Below are 18,363 nucleotides of genomic sequence, written 5' to 3' on the forward strand. Positions count from 1 at the left end.
AGTGTATTTTATTTCTGTAGTCTGAATGTATTTTGTTTCTGTAGTCTGAGTGTATTCGCATTTTGTTTCTGTAGTCTGAGTGCATTTTTTTCCCCCCATTGAGTGGCCTTACATTTCCAGGTCCAGCATAAAGCGAGAGAGACTGGTTCTCTGGTGTGATGGGCCCAGAACTTTTCAATGGATGATTAAGTCTGTTCCTTAAGAGTTACTCTCTTATTAAACGAGTTAGTTCTCTGTGGCCCTAAGGTAGCCAGGTGGGCATGAGAAACAGACAGAATGTGGAGACTCTTTTTTGTCTGCTTTTTGTGCCTTCGAAGCCATCTCTTCACATTGCAGTGAGAATGGGTAAGTGTCCATGGGAGAAATTGTGCAAATTTCTTTGCAAATTACTTTGCTGATATGTTCACTTTTCATCCATCAAACAAAGTCTGTACAATCAGCCCATAATGTATTCTTTAAAAACATCTGTTGCTGCATAGAATGTTGTTGTTTAGCCAAAGAGGACTGTGGGTAATTTTGGAGGGGTAGGTGGGGGTGGGAACTGGTGGGTGAGGATGAGATGTCTTACAAAATGTTACCTGTTTCCTGTCACACCATTCCTGGTAGCTTCTGTATGCTAGTCATGCCAGCTTAGGTGAGTGTGGGGGATGTTAGGAGTGGCCTGGTTTCTTTCCTTCTTTTTCCTAGCCAAGGAAGTGTCGCCTGGGGATGCTGGAAGAGAGGCTAGTTCCCATGGGATCAAAGGCCCGGAAAGCAAAGAACCCTATTGGCTGCCTTGCTGACAGATGTAAATCAGGAGTACCCATCAATATGGTTTGGTGGAACAGAGTCACAGAAAACAATTTACAGGTAAAAAATTTTTATTAGCCATTTTGTTAAAAGTGCCTAACTTGGCTGCTGTCTGTGTTGCGGGGCGGTGGGTGTGAAAGGCTCAGATGACTGAGTAGCATGGTCTCTTCATACTCCCTGTAAGGCATAAGGGGAGAGGCCCACCCACCACCTATAGGATTTTGTATGTTGGCTTTTCCCACTTTGTCTGACTGAAGTGTATACCCCTGTTCTTTTTAGTCAGTTCTTTTCCCCACGAGGATTCTATTAACAGTTGAGTTTAGTTACTTATAATATACAGAGTTGTTCAGAGTACTCCATTCCAAATCCGTATGGCAACATTGGTCCCAGGAAGTCACAATGCCTTGGAATCTGAACACCAGGAAGCTCCATGTGTTTTCTTGTGGTCCATTTCTAGACTAGAGGACAAATGGTCTGTGTGCAACACAAAGGATGGACTCTGAAGCCAAACTCAGCAGTAGGTTGGCATAGGGTTACTGCAGGTACATTTCCATCTTCTACTCAGCCTTTACTACGGAGACCGAATGAGGAAAATCCATTTCTAGCACTCCAGACTAGCTTCTGTACAAGATTCTGAAGTATCTACAAAACACGTGAAATGATGTTGCAATTCAATGTGGGTTCTAACTAGTCTAGTCTTTATTTTTTAAAAAATAGGTTTTTGTTTTGTAGTATAGATAGTTCATCAGAAATTTTGTCTAATCGGAAGTAAAATATCCTTCCTCCAAACTTTCAAGTAAATTGGTGTTTTAAATACAGTGCTAGCCAAAGTCTGTTCTTCCACCATGCTTGTACTATATATACACAGAAATGATGCAACGAACTTACTGACAAGGTGGGGTTTTGCATTTATAAATGTCTTGTTCGCTGCAGAGTTAATGCATAGCAGTATCTGCATTACTTTGCCAAAGGAATAAAGAAGTTGTACCAAAAAATATGACAAAAGGTGCTGTTTGCCCCCGCTGAGAGTTTGCTTAGGATTTCACTAACACAAGCAGGCAAGGCTGAGGAAGGGGCTGCACGTCATCTTACACTTCAAGTTACAATGGAAAGTTTGGGACATGCCAATTACGAATCGCAGGGTGGTGGTTTTGCTGAGTTTTTCTTCCCTTTGAGATCAGTAGGAGAGAGATTTGATGAGGAAAAGTCTATAAATGGTGTCAAACAGATAAAAGTGGAACAGGAAGTACTCGTGGGCTGTGGGGGCCTAAACACTGGAAATGGCTGAGGGCCTCCCAACCTCCTTCCTTATCTGATTGGCTGCTCTCTGGTGCCATTTTTGAGCGCATCTTAAAACTCATTCTGGTGGTGTGAGAACTTGTGCAATAGTTAGGCTGGTCATAGGTTTGCATTCATACGTGAGAAGGATTGGATTGGTGTCATCTGAAATTCAGTACTGCAAATACTGCTATTACTATGTGCTTCCAATCATTCAAATCATTCTTTTTTCCTTAAGGACATGAAGAATGGTCTAATAATGCAGTGTACTAATTCCCTGTCACATGTGGTCTCCATGACAATCGGTGGATCCCCACGCTGGGGGCCCCTTGAGTAGTTTATACAGAGCTTTCTTGTTTTCCTCCTCCTGTTACCCTTTCCTTCTTTTGGTTGCAGAAGAAAAAGACTGGATACAAACCAGTTGTATCCCAAGTTTTCTTTTTGCTTTCTCTGATGCTTACCTTTTAAACACTCTCATAATTTTGATATGTTGATGGTGGTTGTGTGCCGTCGAGTCAAGTTTAACTCATAGAGACCTGTGTAAGGCTTCCGAGGCTGTAAATCTTTATGGGAGCAGAAAGTCTCATCTTTCTCCCAAGGAGCCACGGGTAGATTTGAACTTCTGAACTTTGCGGTTAGCAACGCACCTTGAGGAAGAACTTGAAAGAGTCTTGTAACCAGACATTTTGCTGTCTCCTTGTGCTTCCTTTGCTTTAAAACTTGGGTCTCTTCAAACCAACAGGTCAGAGGAATGGTGACCTATATTGATGTTAATAATAATGGCTGAGTTTTTTTCAATGGTTAACTGGTGCCATATTGTCTCGTAAATTAAATCTTCCTAATAATTGATGGGATGAATTTCCTGTTGTTAATAAATGAAGGCACATCTTCCTTGTGAAGCTCAGTGATCCTGGTGGGTGTTGTGGAGCCAGCTCTCTGTACGACAGAACAAGGCCGTGCCCGGCCCTGCGCCAGCCTCACAGGCTTTGATGTGTTTGAGCTTATGCCTGCTGCCGCCGTGGCAGGCTGCTTTGTTGAGATTCTTCTGTTTGTTCGCTGACCCTTCAACTTTACCAAACAGGGTGCCCTTTTCCGGGGAATGGTCCCTTCCTGAGAACTTACCTGAAGTCTGTGGACAACCTGGCCAGACTTCTTCAGAAACAGATTTATTCATTCTTCTGACCGGTCTGTTCAGAGAATCAATGCTTCGCCAGTCTTCCTTATTTCACTGTCGAGTTTGCTCATGCTTGTGGGAAGGTTGACAATATCGTGGCTAGGGTCAGGCGCACTCTTGTCCTCAAACTGACATTTTTGCTCTTGAACACTTTAGAGAGGTGTTTTGCCCACTTCAGTACGTGGTTTGAGTTCTTGACTGCTGTTTCCATGAGCGTTGACTGTAGATCCGAGTTAAAGGAGATCGTTGACAATGGCATTTTTCTCTATTGATCATGATGCATTCGTTCTCTTGGTCCAGTTGTGAGGATTTATGGTTTCTTTATGTTGAGTTGTAATCCATACTGCAGGCTGTTGTATTTGATCTTCATCAGTAAGTGCTTCAAGTCCTCTTCCCTTCCGGCAGGCAAGGTTGTGTCATCTGTGTATTGCAGGCTGTTAATGAACTTTACTGTCATCTTGATATACTGTCGTCTTCATAGAGTCCAGCTTCTTGTATTATCTGCTCAGCACACAGATTGAATAACTATTGCGAGGGGATTACACCCCCTGACACACACCTTTTCTGATTTTTGAATCACTCAGTATACCCTTGTTTTGCTTGAATGACTGCTTTGTGGTCTATGTACAGGTTCCTCATTAAGTACAATCGAGTGTGCTAGAATTCCCAGCTGTTAATCATAGTTTGTTATGATTCACACAGTTGAATGCCTTTGCATAGTCTATAAAACACAGGTAAACATCTTTGTGGTATTCTCTGTTTTCTCCCAAGACCCATCTGAGGTCCATATTGATATCCCTCGTTCCACGGCCTCGTCTGAATCAGACTTGAAGTTTTGGCAGCTTCCTGTTGGTGTACTGTTGGCACAGTTTTGAATTCTCTTGAGCAAACGTTTACTCGTATGTGATGTTAATGTTATTGGCTGATAATTTCCACACAAATCATGTTGCGTCACTTTCTTTGGAATGGGTACAAATATGGAGCTCTTCCAGTTGGCCAGGTAGCTGTCTTCCAGAATGCTTGGCATAAACGAGTGAGCGCCTCTAGCGCTGCATCCGTTTGAGGAAACATTTCTGTTGGTATTTCATCCATTTCCTGGTTAGTGCCTTCAGTGCAGCTTAGACTTCTTCCCTTAGTACCGACAGTTCTTGATCACAGCCTGCCTTCTGAAGTGTTTCAGCGTCAAGCAGTTATTGTTTGGTACAGTGACTGTACTCCTTCTATTTGTTGGCACTTCCTTCCTGCATTCAGTGTCGTGCTAGTCATTTTTAAGTGTCGTCGAGTCAGTTCCCACTCAGTGCGACCCTGTACAGGGTTTCTGAGGAGTGGCTGGTGGGTTTGAACCTCTGACCTTATGGTTAGCAGTCCAGTACTTACCCTGCACCACCATATCCAAACTCCTTCAGTATTGCAACTTGAGGCTTGTATTTTTTCTTCAGTCCTTTGAGCATGAGAAATGCTGAGTGTGATCTTCCCTCTTGGTGTTCCAGGTCCTAGCACATTTCATCAGAATACTTGACTTTGTCTTCTTGCGCTCCCCTTGGAAATGATTTGGTCAACTTTTACTTCATTTCTTCTAGCCACTTCAGCTTCTCTATGTTCAAGAGCAACTTTTCATCTTTTCTGACATCCGTTTTTGCCTTTTCTTTCGTGTCTTTTTACTGACCTTCTGCGTTTTTCACATGTGGTATTCTTGATGTCATCCCATAACTTCTCTGGTCTTTGGTTGTGTCCAGTGCATCAAACCTCTTCAGATGCTCTCTAAATTCAGGTGGGGATTCACAGCTGTCAGAAGGAGAGCAGAAATGTGGACTCCTCCCTGTCTGTCATCAGAGCCTGCACTCCCCTTCTGTCTGTGATAATGGGTAGCTGAACTTGAGCGGGGTGCTGATTTGGAGGATGAGAATGCAGACGTGGTTTTCCTGATACGTACTGGGAGCTCTGTGTGACTATGGTATTAGTACGGTCGGCCCGTTGCTTTCTTTGCTTCTTTTTCTCAGTGACATTTAAATGCCTTCCTTTAAATGTTTGCATGTATCTTCTCAGCTTTACCTCTGCTAGACTCCCTTTGCCCTTTTCCACATCTGAAAATGAAACCAACACCAACAAAAACTGTGAAACACCAGTAAAAGAACCTTTTCAGATAACAGTTTATCCGAATCCTTCGTATTGCAGCCACTCAGTTCGGGGCTGTGTTGCTTTCCAGAGCCTGGCGATTCCTACCCTTGGTTTCTCAGTCTTCGTTTCATTCACGTTGACCAGGAATGTGAGGCGCCTGCCCACCAGACACACAGCCTTTATCAGAGCAGTGATTCATAGTCTAGCTGTCTAATCCCAGTGTGCTAACTGGAGACTCCAAGCAACCCAGCGCCGCCCTGGTTACTCTGGTGGAGCCTTGTGGAGAAGACACTTACTCGTCAGCTGTCTTTGGAATACTGGAAATGGCTCCCTGTGTTTGTGGACTCCCCAATTGGTCACCCTGGAGTGGTCTCTGCTGTGTTCTGTGCCTGCAGCTTGCTGTCCCCTGCATTTTGCAGAGCCATTCTGAAAGTTGGCCTGCGACCTTGCTTGTCACGTGCAATGCTTCTAGCCAGTATTTGCTTGATGCTATTGGCTCCTTTTTCTTTTGCAAACTCTCTGCTTTATGCACTCTTGACTGTTGCTAAAGTCTTGCCTGGCTGCTTATGAGCGGGCGGTTCTTGATACCCACCCGCATTCTCACTCCTGTAGGACTGCCATCACGCTTAAGACTCAGGGTTTTATTGCCTTGTGACCCCCCTACGTGTAGCCATGTAGTCTGTGATGGCCGCCTCTAGAGCGCAGCTGTCTGTTGTTTCTCATACCTTCCTCCCTGAGGTAACAGCCTTGTCGTCTTCTTAGAGACTTCTTCAGTGGTACAGGCCACACGTCTCCATTTAGGCTGAGGTGTCACTGTCCTTTCATTGAAGAACGATGTGCTGCAGTTTCCATTGGCTAGTGTATTGGGTCCTGTGTGATAGTGATAATATATATTATCCCTCTCTAATGCACTTGGATCTTGCCATTTAGGAATGCCGTACTGCTACTAAGTGGGAGCTGAGATTCTAGGCCACATTTGAATCTACTCATCCTTAGGAGTTTTCTTTTGAGCCCCAAATCAAAATACAAACCCACCTGCCATTGAGCCGATTCCGGCTCACAGTGACCCTAGCTAGGATTTCTGGGATTGTAAATCTTTATGGGAGCAGACAGCCTCAGCTTTCTCCTGTGGGTCACAGCTGGGTTTGAACTCTGTCCTTGCAGTTACAGCAGTCCAACACCTAACCCACAGAGCCATCAGATCTGTTTAATTAAAACTGCTGGGGTTTTCCGTCTCCATCTTCTGCCATAGTGTCCTTTAAAACAAATTCTACAGTAGTATGACTGCCTTCTTTCTTCCCCTAAGTACCCATTGATAGAATCTATGCCTTTAAGCATCTCTTTAGTGGCTTTCTGTACTACTCTTTCAGGGTCTGTTCTGACTGAGCCTTTCTAGTACTGTCCCTAACCCTTCCCTCCACACTTCACACTGGTTCTAGGGGATAGCCCAGGTGAGGGGACTTCACAACATTGGTGGGCAAATGGAATGAAAAGATAATGGGACTTTTGCACATACTTTTTGAAATCTCCCTGGTATAATGTACAACATTTAAAACCTTTTTTTTTTTTTTTAAATTTGTTAACCTTTTTTGCCTTTTCCTTGGAGTTGGTTCAAATGTTCAAACACTCCAAATCAGGTGGGGGCCCCCTCCCCCATTTCTTTAATGTTTGATGCTGGTTGTTGTTATTTTAGTACTGTTGAGTCGCTTCTGACTCATAGACACCCTCTGTAGGATTTCCATGGAACAACTGGTTTCAGCTGCCAACCTTGTGGTTAGCAGTCCAGTGCATGTCCAGGTGTTTAGCAGTAATTTAATTGTTTTGTATTAAATCTGTTTACCTGTTTGTTTTTCTCACTGGCTTCTAAAAAATATTTGGGACTAAGCAAGTGTTTATTATTTCTTATCCATAAGGCATTTTGGAACCCTGGTGTGGCGCTGTGGGTCAATGTGCCAGACTGCAAACCCATTTGAACTGCAAGGTCAGTAGTTCAAGCTCACCAACCACTCCTCGAAACTCAATATACATGGTCGCTGTGGGTTGGAACAGACTCGACGGCACTTAACAACAACAACAATGAGGCATTTTCCTTGTCTCGAAACATGTGGTGCATTAGTCTAAGCACTGTACCGCAGAATCTGTTTGAACTGCAGGGTTGGTGGTTCAAACTCAACAGCAGCTTTCGGAAACCCTATAAAGGGTTGCATGAGTCAGAACCCACTGGACCGCAGTTAACAATAGCACCAACACAGAGCCTCGCTACTCGTGTTTTAATTACTTCCTGACAGTTTAGTGGTGAAGGTGCTTTGTATTTTTTCTCAGGATTTCAGTCTACATGCCCCGAAGATGGTGATGTAAGGTCCCTGAGACCCACATGGACATCATTTGACCCCAGTTGATCATTTTCATTCCTTCATTCTCTGTCCAGTACCATCCCTTTGCTGGCCAGTCTGGGTGTGTAACCCCGAGTTTTCATTTGTTCTGCCATGAACTGTGTGGTCACTTCCCTGACACAGGCCTTGTTTATACTAACAGCAGGGGCGGCCTCAGTCGGTCATCTCCAGCTACGCATGGCAGCGTGTAAGACAGAGACCAGGGTGGTACTGCTGGGCCTCTTTTATTGTAGCTGTTGGTGCTGAGTGCTGTCCAGTCGATTCCAACTCATAGCTGCTCACAGCTGTCAAATACAGGGCTTCTGAGGAGTGGCAGGTGGGCTTGAACTGCCGACCTTTCGGTTAGCAGTCCAGTGCTGATCCTACAGCGCCACACCAGGGACTCCCTTGGCCTTTTTTAGAGGCTCACATTTTAATGCTGATACACAGGAACATTTTGAAAACTTAATTTTAAAATGTTTTTGTTGAAATGACAATTCTTATACAGGAAGCATTTGATGTCAATCTGAATACGAGGTAGAGATGCGCAGTTTTATAAACTTACCATAATCTGCCACATTAAATCTACAGACAAGGAATGGCAACTCAAAACCCTGTTCCTTTTGGCTCTCTAACACTGTTGAACAAGGGTGGGGTTGTGAACCTTAAGTGCATTCTTGTTTTGTCCACTGGCTACTACAAACAACTGATGGACTCAGCTACTAACTTACAAGTTGGGCTGCTAACCTGAAGGTCAGCAGTTCGAAACTACCAGCTGGTCTGTGGGAGAAAGATGAGGCTTTCTGCTCCCATAAATATACACAGCCTTGGGAACCCTGTACAGGGTGGTTGTGAGTCGGAACGGACTCCGCAGCACAGAACTCCCACCATCAGCAGCACTAATTGAAGGTTGGAGTTCAAGTACACCCAGAGGTACCTCAGAAGAAGGACTTGGCAATACACTTGAAAACTCCACCACTGAGAACCCCTCAGAGCAGACTCAGACTGGGACGGCCCCTGGTGTCTTTGGTGGTGGAGGTGACACTAAAGGAGTGAGAACCAGGTTGTGGCATGTGTCCAGGGTTCCACCCAACTCCACTGTCTGCTCAGCGTTACTTCTGTTGATGTCAGCTTTTTCTTGAGCTCTAATTGCCTGGGCTTCTTGTGAGATGTGTGTAACTTTACTTAGGTTGATGCTGGCTTTTCCCCGAGGTTATTGAAAATACCATGGCTTGGGTCAGGCGCACCTTAGTCCTCAAGCTGACGTCTTGCTCTTTAACACTTTAAAAAGTTCCTGTGCAGCAGATTTACCTAATGCAATACGCTGTTTGATTTCTTCACTGCTGTTTCCGTGAGTGTTGATAGTTGATCCAAGAAGAATGAAGTCCTTGACAACATCAATCTTTTTGCCATTGATAAGAATGTTGTTTATTGGTCCAGTGGTGAGGATTTTTGTTTTCTTTACATTGAGATGTAATCCATATCGAAGGCTGTGTTCTTGATCTTCATCAGTAAATGTTTTAAGTCCTCTTCACTTTCAGCAAGCAAGGTTGTATCAACTGCATATTGCAGGTTGTTAATGAGTCTTCCTCCAATCCTGACGCCATGTTTTTCTTCATAGAATCCAACTTCTCATATTATTTGCTCAGCATACAGGTTGAATAAGTATGGTGAAATAATGCAACCTTGTCGCACACCTTTTTTAATTTTAAAACATTCAGTGTTCCCATGTTCTGTTCAACTGCTTCTTGGTCCAGGTACAGATTCCTCAGAAGTACAATTAAGTGTTCTGGAATACTCATACTTCTCAATGTTGTCCATAGCTTGTCATGATCCACACAATTGAAAGCCTTTGTGTAATCAATAAAGCACAGGTAAACATCTTTCTGATATTCTCTGCTTTCAGCCACGATCCATCAGATATCAGCAGTGATATCCCTTGTTGCACATCCTCTTCAGAATCTGGTTTGAACCTCTGGAAGTTCTCTGTCAATGTATGCTTGCAGCCATTTCTGTATTACCTTTAGCAAAACTTTACTCGCATGGGATATCAAAGAGATTGTCCGATGATTTCCGCATTCCATTGAGTCACCTCTCTTTGGAATGGGCACAAATATGGATCTCTTCCAATCAGTCGGCCAGACAGTTGTCTTCTAAATTTCTTGGCAGAGATGAGTGAGTGCCTCATGTGCCGCCTCACTTTCTTGAAAGATTTTAATTTTATTCCATCAATTACTGGCACCGTGTTCTTTGCCAATTCCTTCAATGCACCTTGGACTTTCTCCTTCAGTATCATTGGCTCTTGATCATATGCTACTTCTTGAAACGGTTGCGCATGAACCATTTCCTTTTGGCACAGTGACTCTGTGTATTCCTTCCATCTTCTCTTGATGCTTTCTGCATCATTCAGTAATTTGCCTAGAGAATTCTTCAATAACAAAAATCGAGGCCTGAATTTTTTCTTCAGTTCCACCACCTTGAGTAATGCTGAGCGTGTTCTTCCTTTTTGGTTTTCTGATTCCAGATCTTTGCACATTTTGCTGTAATATTTGGCTTTATCTTCTTGAGTTGATCTTTGAAATTACCTGTTCAGCTCTTAGAACTCCTCAGTTCTAGAGGCTGCTATTTCCATCTGTCTCCTAAACGTCTGTCTTTGTCTATATGCCATAAAAATCCAGTCACTGTCAAACCGAGTCTGACTCTTGTGTCAGAGTAGAGCTCTGCTTTACCTTGCTTTCAGCAGCTGTTAGCCCCCAAGAGTGTTAACCCTTTGTGTCTCAGGAACTCCCAGCATGGCTAGCAGAAGAGTTTCTTCAATGGAAGGTGTGTCAGATGAACGCCCTGCTGTTTTACTCCCTCGCATCTCGAGCCCATTCTCAGTCTAGACGGTGGGTTACAGCCAGTGGTCTCATCTGTGAGGTCTTCTGAGGTCTTCCCTCTTTCTCACCTGCTACACTCTGCAGCCTCGAAGATGATGTGACTTTACTCAGAGTCTCTTCTCTCATGCTGTCACTGGGTGAGAGAGGTTCTGCCATTTCTCACCGAGACTGTCCAGTTTCCATCGTTGGATGTGGCTTCTCATCGTTGTCACCTCTTCTCTGTCTTTAGGATGGAACCCTTGTCACTTTCAGAGGTCTCTCAGATGCCTGCGCATCTCAACACCGTGTACCTTCCTGGTCTTCACCTTGCTCTGTGGCCCCTTCTGGTCTGGGCGTCACAATCCTCTGTTTACCCTTTAGGGTTCACTTCCAGCGTCGGGCTTTGTGACCTCATTAGCCAGCATTAGTCCCGGGTGACACTGGGATCAGCACTAAGACCGCGAACTACAAGGCCACTGGTTCAAACCCAGCAGTTGCTTCATGGAAACACTATACAGAGTCACTATGAGTTTCAATCGACTTAATAACAACACCAAGTAGGCATTTGCTTGCTCTTTCTCCCTAACCCTGACTGTATTGCTCTACCTCCTTCTCTGTAAACTCATCCTGTAGATCACCTGTGTGTGACATGTCGTGGGCACTTCATACAGGTTGCGTTGGGGGATGCCGTGGGGATGTGGACGTGGCTTGGAGGACAACGCCTGCCTGTACGACGCCGGTCTGCGGCTTCCGGAAGGCTTGGCTCACAGTTTCTATGGCTACTGTGGTCTTCCGGTGCCGGCTCACAGCTTTAACAGTTTGTTATTTTGCAGTAGCTACTCAGACACCTGAGGGAATGGGGCTGGGCCAGTGGTCACCCAGCTAGGTTAGTCCTTTCCCAAAACAGAACACTGTAGACATACTTTTAAATTTCACGTCTGTGCAGTTTCCTTATGGTTCAATATTATTATGTAAAACAGTTGACAATCTTAATGATGTCTTTTGTTTTGTGGTTAAATATGGTACCATACTCAGCAGAGTAGCTTTCAGGAAAGCTCATGCCTATGGCATGTGGTAGACCTTCAGCCGTGGGGTTCCCGGTGACAGAGCTGTGCAGAGCAGCCGTGTAGAGGTCTAGCGGGTGATGCTAGCTGTGACAGCTTCACTTCCCTGAGAGAGGATGATACTGCAGCTAGGCGGCAGAGGGGCCACAGCCGCTGGAACCTTCTCCAAGCTCACTGGGGGCCGGAAGCGACTGGGCAGCACTTTAGTGACGTGGTAGAGGAGCAGTACTGAAAACAGGAGCCCTAATAACTCAGGGCTTGGCTGCTAGCCGAAAGGTTGACGGTGTGAACCCACCAGCTGCCCCATAGGAGGAAGATCTGGTAGTCTGTTCTTGAAAAGATTAAACCCCAAACCAAACCCAATCCCAACTTTTAGCACCCCCATAGGACAAAGTATCGCTGCCCCCAGAGGGGCTCTGAGACTAGTCTTCACAGAAGCAGACTCCCTCTTCTTAGCAGCTGGTGGGTTCAAACCCCTGACACTGCAGTTAGCAGCCCAGTGCTTGGTCCACTGTGCCATCTGCTTAGGAGACCCCACGGGGACACTTCTGTTTTGCCCTCTGGGGTGGCTGTGAGTCAAAATGGGTGGCAGTGGGTTCGGTTTGTTCATTCCGAAAATGAGCTTCTCGTTGTATGCCATCAAGTCGGTTCTGACCCATAACCACCCTGTGTAAGGTTTCTGAGGAGCAGCTGGTGAGTTTGAACCACTGACCTTCAAGTTCAAACCTTCTTTGCAGTCCAGCGCATTAACCCGCAGCACCACACACATGAGCAAGGTGGTGCTTAATATTTTTAAAGGACTTTGACATGTAAAATCATATCAGATTTATTGAAGTTTGGGATTTTAAATGTCTTTTTTGACCCTCTCAATCCCAAGAAACAGATTTTCCTCTTGTTGGATACAATGAGTCTGCTGGTCTTACTTAGAGATTGCCTGCTGTTGTATAGTGCCATCCAGCCAGTTTCAACTCACAGTGACCCTGCATGGGGTGTCTGAGGAGTGGCTGGTGGGTTTGAACTGCTGACCTTGCTGTCACATAAGTCCATTGACACACCAGCATTCTAAAGACTCCATATTTCCTGTGAATTCTTACTATGATCCCACACTGTACAATGATGAAAAAACAAATGAGAAGGGAAGAGTGTATGTGGCTTGGTAAATGGACTTGATTAAAACTTTTTTGGTAAGAATGTCATGTTGTTAGTGTCACTAAGTCAGTTCCTGCTTAGAGCGACTGGGGGGTTTGAACTGCAGGCGCTTTGGTTCGCAGTCCAGTGCTTATGTTACAGTGCCCCCGTACTCCCCACATTGAGGATTACTTTATGTAAAATTCATGAACATTGTTTAGAATTCTAACTTGCCACCTAAAACTTGATACTAATTGATGTTCGAGAAGTTCCGGCATACACATGCTGCTTTCTCTTCAGATAGTTAGATTCAGAACCCTGTTGTGAATCTCTGCAAACAGTAGTGATTAACCTTCCCCCACAGATTGGACCAGCTTACCTGACTTGGAAAGTCACATAGCTTCGTACTGGGGTAGTTACATCAGACGGCCCCATTTGCATCAGAAATGTGTAAACTGAGTTATTACACTAATTTCACCATCATAATGCTGAAAGTGAAGAGGACTTAAGATACTTACTTAACTGATGAGGGTCAAAGACCATAGCTTTCAGTATGGATTGTGTAAAGAAATGTAAAGAAAACAAAAACTCTCAGTACTGGACCAATAAACAACATCATGATAAATGGAGAAAAGAAATTGTCAGCACTCATAGAAGCAACAGTCAAGAAATCAGATGACATCACATTAGGCAAATCTGCTGGACAAGACCTGTTTGAAGTGTTCAAGAGCAAAGATGTCAGTTTGAGGACTAAGGTGCACCTGACCCAAGCTTCATATGCATGTGAAAGTTGGACCGTGAATAAGGAAAGACCATAGAAGAATTGATGTATTTGAGATATGGCGCTAAAAAAAGAATAATAAAAGTATCATGGACTGCCAGAAGAATAAATAAATCAGTGTTGGAAGAAGTACCGGCAGAATGCTCCTTAGAAGTCAGAATGGCCAGATTACTCTCATACTTTGGACATGTTATCAAGAGGGACCAGTCCCTGAAGAAGACCATTATGCTTGGTAAAATGGAGGGTCTGTGCAAACGAGGAAGACCCCCAGTGAGATGGATTGGCACAGTGGCAGCAACAAGGGGCTGAAGCTTCACAACAATCATGAGGGTGACAGAGGCCCAGGCGGTGTTGCATTCTGGTGTCATAAAGTCGCTGTGAGTCGGTGCTGACTTGACAGGACCTCGCAACAACAGTGGTAGTATATCTTACATTTAACCTGCAAGGTGGAACGTGACTCGTCTTAAATAGATCTGTTTGCGAATAACCCAGAAGCTGGGTATGTTTTGGTAATAAATCTTAAGTTGACCATATTTGGGTATGTTTGAAATATGAGGAAATAACCCATAAAACTGAAAAAAAATTCTCATGGAGATAGTTAAGCAAATTCTGGTTAGACTTTTGACTTCTCCTTTCCATGCTACCCTGTTCCTCTTTAGTCTTTGTTGTTTATGAAAACTGAAGACTAGTAAAAATAGCTCGGAATGGGGCTGCTCTGGGTGTCTGGGTTCTCTAGTCCTCGCTCTTTCCCTCTCTTCCTCCTCATCAGTAGCCCCCTCTCCTGGGGCAAGAATTTCATATATATATATATATACACACGCACACACCCACTCTCTCTCTCTCTGTGATTCTTTCTCTGTGGACCTAAGTCTTTTGAATTAGTTCCAACCAGGCATCTTTGTCACCCCAAAGAATGAAGAAGATTAGAGAAGGTAAAAGATTGGAGTTGCTGGTTTGGAGAAAAGTACACAAATTAAGCAATAATCGCAGCATTTTCTTTCCATCAGCTTAATTCTGCCAAGAGCCATGGAGCCTTGCTCTGGTGACGAGTTCGATCTCAGCAGTACCCTCATGAAACAAAGTGTTCCTGTGTCTTCTTTTCTCCCGCCTGCTCTTTGTTGTCTCTCCTTCGGATTTGCCCTCATATTTTCTTTGATCCTGACTGAAATGTGGTGGTTGGATTAGTGGGGAGCAAAGCAAGACTCATGCCAGTCAGTTGGAAGGTGGTTTCAGGAAGCCTGGGTGTGGATAAATGATGGCGACATAGATTAGGATACTAGCAGTGATGTGGGTGGAAGTAGCTGGGGGTGAGAAATAGGACGTAGAATGAACTCCACGAACTGGTGCTTCAAAGATAATCTGCGTGATCCTGAAGACAGCTGGTTGGACTCTGACATCATGATTTGTTTAGGAAAAAGCTCTTACAGGCGAGCACAGCCAGGTGTGAAAAGCCAGCTCTCCAAGGAAGCAGGATAGATTTCGTTACAGGTGCTTTGAACTGGCAGATTGCAGAGCACACCTCTGTTCTAGGGACCTTCTGATGTAGCCATTGCCAAACGAGAGACAAGTCAGGGATCCATGCGTTTGGAACATGTCACCACTAGATTCTTCTTCCTGCCAAGTTGGAGCAACAGGGCCTGGCTTTAGTCTCCCCGCACCACAAACAACGGAAAAAGTCGTCCCAACATAGGAAACCACCCAGTTTCTAAGACATCAGGCAGCAGAGGACAGGGTTCCGGAGGGGGGCGAGAGAGGTGAGTCCCAGGGTGCTCCACATCCAGGGCAGGGAGACAGAGGACTCCGAGGGAGCCGGGTAAGCTCCCCAAATTGAGAAGACCAACATGTCGATGTAGTTCCCAGACGCCAGTAATGGAGAGGAGGGCACTTACAGACACAGCTCTGGAGAGATGCCCAGGGCCTTCAACAGAGTAGCGCTCTGAGGATGGAGATGAAGAAGCCACACAAACTAGAAATGACTTCCTGAAAAGTGGAGAGCAGCAATTCTCAGAGTCCGCACTGGGCCAAGAACAATTCCTGTTGTCCCCAGGCCGTGTGGAGCCCCACCATCGATGAAGCATTGGGTGGGTGGGCTGCAGACGAAGGCTTTGCCTCCTGGCTGCCGCTGAACTGGAGGGTGCGATGGGACAACTGGTGTGGGCCATAGGGCCTGTTGAGTTGTTTTCAACTTAAATTATTGACTCTCTTTGATCATTTGTATTTTCCTGGTTTTGCTGTAAAAATGCATATAACACAGTGTTTGCCAGTTTAACCTTTTACAGATAAACAGTTTAGCGGAATCAGAGGTTTTAGTCACCATCCATCATTGTTGCCAAAATCCCACAAATACACACTCACTGCCTCCTAAACAGTGACCCCTTCCCCCTCCTTCCACCCCAGTCACCATGGCTAACCTGCAATCTCTGTATGGTTGCCTGTTCTTGTTATTTCATATGAGTGAGATCATACTGTGTGTGTTCTGTTCATCCATGCTAACATTTATGGCTCAGGACTTCCTCTCTCTTTATAGTTGTAGCAGGGTCCACAGTGTGTGTCTGGGTTCTTTGTTGGTGAACACTGAGGTGGCTCCCCCATTTAGTTAGAGTGAAGAGTGCTGTATTATCTGTTTCAAGCCCTGTGGGTGTGTATGTAGGAGTGGAGTTGCTGGGTGGGGGGTGCAGGAGAAGAACCACCATCAGCAGCATCCACGTAGGGTGAAGTCTTTTGAGGCTGAGGTTGTACCAGTCTTCTCTCTCGTGGCTCTCTTAGTTGGGCGCCGTAGTTTGTTGCAATGGCTACACAGAACTGAGAGACCATACTCAAGATTGTGGCCATTAGAGAAGGTGGTGGTGTGCTGTGGAGTCAGTTCTGCCTCATGGCGACCCTGCAGAGGGTTTCCGAGGCTGTAAATCTTTACGGGAGCAGAAAGCCTCCTCTTTCTCCCGCAGAACCACAGGTAGTTTCAAACTGCTGACCTTGAGGTTAGCAGCCTGAATTGGAGCCGCTACGCTACCAGACAGATTTCACTTCAGAACCAGGAACACTCAGGGCACCATTCTTTCACGGTGCAGCCTCACCTCAGCTGCAGGCAAGCCTCTCTCTGGCCCTGGGCCCATTGGCCTGACCTCTGCCTTGCTCGGGCAAAGTTACAAACCTCTCCAGGCTGCTCCTCCCTGTGAGTCTCATCGTGAAGGCACTCCCTCTGGCTCCGAGGGCCAGCAAACCTAGCTCTGCAGATTAATTGCCTCTAGGCACCTCACCCCACAAACGAGCCTTCTGCCTACAGGTGGGACTCAGCTTTACTTGCTTTGTGGGCCAGAAAGCCCACCACTCTGTCTGGTGCTCTGGGTTCTGCTGCCGGCACTCCTCCAGTTCCCCAGCGTTCTTTCCCTGGGTCCATGAGATTCTGTGTGCAGGGATCTTGGCATCCAAATGATACACTTTAATGGTAGTGAGATCTCTCCTGCTTCTGAGCTGGTTCATTTTATATTCACGTTAGAGTTCCACGTTTTTACAGTCCTGTGAACTGCAGCTGAATCCTATTATTTTGCTAGCATCTTCTCTGACACAGAACTGTCAGGAAAGAAAGTTTTTGGGTAGGGGTTACCAAGACTGGGTAGAAGAGCCATAGGAAGTCATCCACGGCCTACGCTGCATCAGAACCCTACCGCTGACCCTCTACCGCCCCCTGCGGCCATTGAGTCAATTCTGATTCATAATGACCTTGCTAGCAGTGAAGCCAGATTAACCCTGGAGTATATAAAGATTTACACCCTCGAAAACCCTGTACAGGGTCGCTATGGGTCGGACCCGACTCGATGGCACTTAACAACAACAACAACATATGAAGCACTAGTTGTGGTATGGCGCTGTAGGATAAGCACTGGACTTCTAACCACAAGGTCGGTGGTTCAAATCCAGTAGCAGCACCTCAGAAGCCTTATACAGGGTTGCGATGAGTCGGAGCCATCTCAGTGCCACTTAACAACAGTCCTGCCTGGCAAAGCTTAAGAGAGAGGCCTGAATGGATCCAGTGGTGTAAAGTAGTTTCACTTTGACAGAGAGCAAAGCAGAAAAACATTTGTAGGAATACAAAGTCTCCAGCACCCAGCAAAAGGAAAGTAAAGAGAAAATGTCATCAGTTGACACTGACCCACATTATTTTTCTGTAACAATTGAAAACACAACCTATCAGAAATGGTTAATGAACAGACACCACCCCAGTGGTTGTGACTGCACTCCACATGTCCGGGAGGCTAGAGAGGAGATGAAATGTTAGTGTGGACCTGGACGAGACAGAAGAAATAACCCCAGATCCCACTCCTATAGTTCAAAACAATTTTGTCTGAAGTGAAAAGAGGATATGCACATTAAGTTGTGAAGGATGGCTTTGAGGGTCCCAGTTCATTCACGCATGAGTTTACTCCAACCAGGTTTATTTAATAAATGTGTCTCTCTGGTCAGTAGATGGCTGCAGACCAGTTCTCTCAGGAATACACACGTCTCTCAGTCTCCTTAGGGCTCCTTATTGTGCCATAGGAAACAAAGATTTTGAGGTTGGGGCTAGTACCACATTTTTAACATCTCCCTAAATCATTGAAGCTTTGCGACAAGTTGACTGGAATGCTGCCCCACATAAAAAAAACAACCACTTTCAGATGGATCAAAAGCTTTAAGGAAGGCCAGGAAGACCTCAAAGATCACTGCAAGGTAGAGAGGCCAGCTCAGAAGTGATGGTGACTGTGGTTTAGACAGAGGGGGTCTGTCTTGATAGGTTTTCTTGAAGGACACGTGGCTGTCACGG

General features: G+C 45.3%; 1 protein-coding gene across 2 annotated transcripts in view; it reads left to right on the plus strand.

Annotated features, from left to right (window-relative positions):
• PAN3 (PAN3 poly(A) specific ribonuclease subunit homolog (S. cerevisiae)) overlaps positions 1 to 18,363 on the plus strand; it is a 115,690-nt gene that overhangs the window by 20,625 nt on the left and 76,702 nt on the right. The window contains exon 4 of one of the 2 annotated variants that reach the window (XM_006831940.1): positions 688 to 849. The exons of the other annotated variant lie outside the window; for it this stretch is intronic. The gene's annotated coding sequence lies outside the window, so the exon portion shown is untranslated. The remainder of the gene's footprint in view (positions 1 to 687; positions 850 to 18,363) is intronic. 2 annotated transcript variants of the gene reach the window in all.

This window comes from Chrysochloris asiatica, unplaced genomic scaffold (genome assembly GCF_000296735.1).
Source record: "Chrysochloris asiatica unplaced genomic scaffold, ChrAsi1.0 scaffold00005, whole genome shotgun sequence".
In the NCBI taxonomy this organism is placed as follows: Eukaryota; Metazoa; Chordata; class Mammalia; order Afrosoricida; family Chrysochloridae; genus Chrysochloris; species Chrysochloris asiatica.